We start from the raw sequence: 4,950 nt of genomic DNA, 5'->3' as shown, positions 1-4,950 counted from the left end.
CTGCTCATTTTTAGACTCGGCTTTGATTGGAGCAGGTAAGTGAGCCTGGGGGGAGGAGAGTGGCTGGGATTGGCTGGCAATGGAGAGTGCGCTGACCAACACAATACCTCTTTGACAAAGACACCCGATACCATGTGTGCTGAGAGAGAGAGGGAGAGAGAGGGAGAGAGAGAGAAAGAGAAGACAGAAAACACCTAGAGCCCGTCAAAAAAGAAATGCATGCCAAGTTGCAGCAATGGCCATTTACACAACATACAAGTAGACCCACAAATGGAGACACACTGAACACGATTTCATGGTTTTGAGACTTGATGAAAAGCACAGTGCCAATACATGTAGCAGTTCATGTTCGTCCATTTGTAATGATGGAAAGAAAGAACTGCTCATATAACTCCAGCAAAACGGGTATTATTGCCCTTCCCTGAGTGATATTCTTCTCTCCTCTTATCAGTGCCCTTGACCTGCCTGGCAACCTCTGTGCTTTTATTTAACAGTTTAACCACAGTTACTGTCCGACCCATAAAAAGGAGTGGTTAAATGCTATATTTTGTGTAAGCAGCCTCACTTACATCACTGTCAAATGCAGTTTGTTGCCTGCTTTATAGCTCTACAGCTCTTCCACACTCTCCATCTCTATGCTGCATCTATTCCAAAGCAAGTCCAAAAAGCTGATTAAATACAGTTCTTTACATTTCTTAAACAGGGGTCTTTTAAAGATCAGCTTCTGCAGAAGTTCCATGAAAGCCCACCAGTGAAGCATTTCAAAAAGGTAAAACAAAATGGTAAATTAAAAAGCTCTTTTTCATTTGGCTTCGATCATTAGCTTCAACACTTTAACAACACTCTTTTATTCATTTCATTAAATTGCAGCCTAAATCATAAAACGCAACCTCAAATTCATTTCACCAGTATATTATCATCACTGGCAGAACAAAACCTTATTTCTCCAAAATGGTAATGTAACAGGAGAAAAACTTAACTTATAAAGAAAATTAATGTGAAAAGATATTTTTCCAAGTCATTTTGGACCATTCCCATTGGTCTGTTCATCATGAAATTGTAGCACAATGCTAAGGGTAATTAGAGTTTTTAAATTATGCAAAAAAGTAAAAAATGGCACAGCTATTAAAAACATTTCATATTTTTTAAAAGGTTGTGAGAAACTGAATTTTAATAATAAATACATATTGATGGTTGTCAAAGTTCATCTATAAAGTTCAACTGCTTACTATAATACTTAACATGTTGAATATACTTTGAATTGTAATTGTTAAAGTTTTGTAATTGTACAATACTTTACATATGTGTATATATATAAAAAACTAGTTTGATTTTTATAACCTCCCTGACAAATGACAAACTTTACCCAAAAAAGCAAAAGAAAAATGTTACAAATTCTTTGTCATGTACTGATATATTAAACACGTTAAGGCTTTGCTGTAGAATTGTACTTTGTATCTTCACTTATTGATCCATTTGTATTGCTGCCATTTCCTAACTGTAAAATAACTGTAAAACATGATGAAGCCAGTGTTTGTCCTCATTCAGTGTTTACACACTGATCTTGAAGTATAACACATTTATGACACTGCAGTACTGTGCACAAGTCTTAGACAGCCAAAAGCAATTATAAAACTATCTTGACAATGAAGGCATTTTGCCAGTAGAAACATTATGTAACACACAAATAAACACAAACAAACAAACAGAGTAACTGCAACAATATTGTTTTGGTTTCAGTGAAGTCATTGATATGTTTGTTTAAAGAATGCAATTAGGAGAACACAGGTCTGGTTTCTGAACTCCAGCTATTGTGTGGAAAAATTCCATCAGCAGCACAATTGATTTAACTTAAAGTGCAGGACTGATGAGCTGAAGCAGGTATTGGATGGTAACTGTAAATACTGGACGTCCTTCAGGATAGCATAGGACATGGATAATCACACATCCAATCACAAAGTATTGTTTATTTCTTTAGTTGTTTTTATTTTAATATTAGTATTAATGCTGCCTGCCCAGACAAAATGGCTTTACACATCATCTTCTCAGAAGACTTTAGCACAGTACTGAATACCATAGCACACAGCTACTAACCATAACACCAAACCCATACATGACTCTAATATGTAGAAATGGAAGGTACAGTATTTAAATCTTATCACTTGCATTTCCTTTTTTAACAGAATGAACACTAAGCCCACTAGTGCTCAGCCTATGGAATCAAGACCCCTTTAAGAACTTCAAAAAACACACTGGCCAGCATGGCTGACTCTAGCCTTCAGGGGCTCCTATGCAGTATTTTTTGGGTTTCCTCATCTTTCTGTAAATGATTTAAAATTAGAGTCTCACTAATAACAGTGACTAGCACAAGCTATCTAAATTACATACTTTTAAAACTGACTAATTTGTGTACCGCTGATGGGATGTTCATTTGAGGTTCTAATAAGATACAGTTTAAATTATCGGTAACCTTCTCAACATTCTCAATCCAGGAGTCTGTCTCACCTTGCCTAGCTAACTTTAAGATGAGTTCAGTCTAACCGTGGTGGCAGTGGTGACAGCTAGTGTGATTTCTTATTCCTTGGTGACTCCTCTTCATGTTTTATGTGACTGGCATGAAATTTGCTCTTTGGAGGACAATAAAGAATCTAATCTAATCTAATCTTGGCTGTTCATCATAAATGTCATGCTTTCATGCGCATGTGCATGAGCATTATTCACAGCCTGAGCACCTGGATTAACAGGGAAAATTGTTAACCGGTGTTGTAAAATGAGTTAACTGCATCTGTGCTTGTCAGGTTTTGTGAAACTGAAACTTGAAAGCCTGTCAAAGTGGAACCTGCTTCATTAGACAGACGCCAGGTCCAGTATTTCTGGTTGTCCAGTTACAAGCCAAAACAAAGCATAATGTGAATAACACAAAACATACCTTTATTTTTAAGCTTTTTTTAAGCTCAAATTAAATGAAATGAAAAGGGAAATGAAAAGTGAATCTCCAGCAAGTGGCGTTGATGTTCGTTTGCATTTGCCTTTTTATTCTGACACTTCTGAATCACAAACTGTCACTTTGCTGTTGATTTATCTATTTCACATTTTCATTTTCATTTTGTCAGGTATGCAGCCTGTTGCTATGAAAAAGAAATAAGAACGTAAACATTGCATTTTCATTTTAGTTTTGACACGTATTCTGCATTTCATGAAGAAAAGCCAAAGCCAAAATGAAGCTTGGATTTTCTTTTCTGTATTAGCTTTTTCATTTTAGATATGGCCATGAAATACCAGAATAACAAATAACTTGTGCTTATGTGAAAAATTAAATTGCAAATGTAGGTATTTCATTTCAATTTTGGCAGGATATTTGCGCACGTTTGGAAAAAGAAATGGCAAAAAGAGGTTTGCGTTTACATTTTATTGTTTTTATTTTCATTTCTTTTTTGGCCGGATTTGCCTGCAATACTAACCCAGGTTGAAGCTCAAATGGCTCCATACTCCCTAAATAGTGTGCTATGGAGGTTTTGAAATTCCAGCTTTTACAACCCAATAATGCACTATTTGTTGAATATGTATGTGGCTGAATCCCTAATGACTACTTTAGTTATATTATGCACTGTTGGGATTATTATCCAGTATTTAAATTCTTATGTAGTGCACTATGTAGGGAACAGTGAGCCATTTGAGATTCAGCCCCAGTGTGGGAAGATGGACGCCATTAGCTTGGTTCTAAATAAGACTCAAGGTGGTAATTTGTTAACTAAAACTACTTATAAAGTGAAGGTTTTTGCATTAAACAATGCTATTTGCATTAAACAATGCTATTAAAAGTTCATGAAATGACTGCAGTATAAAGTGATGAGTGACTAAATGTTCTTCTCTGCATTCAGCCGTCCATGTTTGCTTGGCAACGACACCGCACTAGAGCTGGTTTATGAAGAGCCTGGCCACTTCCTATTTCCCCCACTATATCAAAAAGCATAACTGCAAAATGCCAGAGGGCGCACGTGAGCGGGTCCTCAATGAACGGGAGAAAATGGAGCTCAATGGTTAAAAACAAAAAGTTAAAATAGTTTCTAATCACTTGTTCAGAACCTTCCTTTAATTTTAGAAAGTAGAAGTTTGTATTTCACTAAAAAAGCAAAGAAAGCTTACTTATATATTTCCTTTTTCTACAGCAAATGGGTTTTGGGCAGCAGAATGCTAGCATTACTGCTACTGAGTGCTGATTGGTTACTGAGCGGAGCAGCTCATTGGCTGTTCGTGCTCACAGACCTCATGGACATTCATGAGGCACCATTTTAAATTCCTATAACTTGAGTTTAAAAGCTCTTAACCTCTTATTCTCCAGGGTATATTTTGGTTTGTCCTTCTGAATTAACATGACCAAATCGTAAGGCAAATTATTCAGTAACTGCATGAAATGTAATGTGTGTTTTATGATCATACACATATTGCTATATGCTTACAATTTACTGCTGAAAGCCAAAAATCTTAGACGCTCTTTGTAATTTTTTATAAAAATCATTTTTACAGAGCAGATCACTGAAGAGACGCCATCTGTTTATAGTTTATAGCCCAGTTTTGTGGAAAAATGGGTCGACTTTCAGTAGACAACAAAAATTGTGAGTTCAGCTTCTTTTATTATAAGGGTTTAAAATTACATTACCCATCTATTTAACTGGAAAGAAGACAGTTACAGCTCTCATATGACACCCACCTTTTTGAATGTAGCTTATGAAATATGAAAGTTATGAAGAATATGACGAAGTGCGTTTTGGAACCACCGGTGGTCTCAAGGAGTTGAAGAGGTTAAAAATATAACAGCAGTGTTAAAATGTTTAGGCTATTCAGTGTTCAGGAAATTATTGTATTTTTTTACATTAAAAATGTTTAAGCATTTATAAGCTATGATTTTGCTTAAATGCTCCATCTTAATCCATTCGTTTTGGACTCGCT

The sequence above is a fragment of the Colossoma macropomum genome, unplaced genomic scaffold (assembly GCF_904425465.1).
Source record: "Colossoma macropomum unplaced genomic scaffold, Colossoma_macropomum, whole genome shotgun sequence".
Classification (NCBI taxonomy): domain Eukaryota; kingdom Metazoa; phylum Chordata; class Actinopteri; order Characiformes; family Serrasalmidae; genus Colossoma; species Colossoma macropomum.
Note: the sequence above shows the minus strand (reverse complement) of the source record.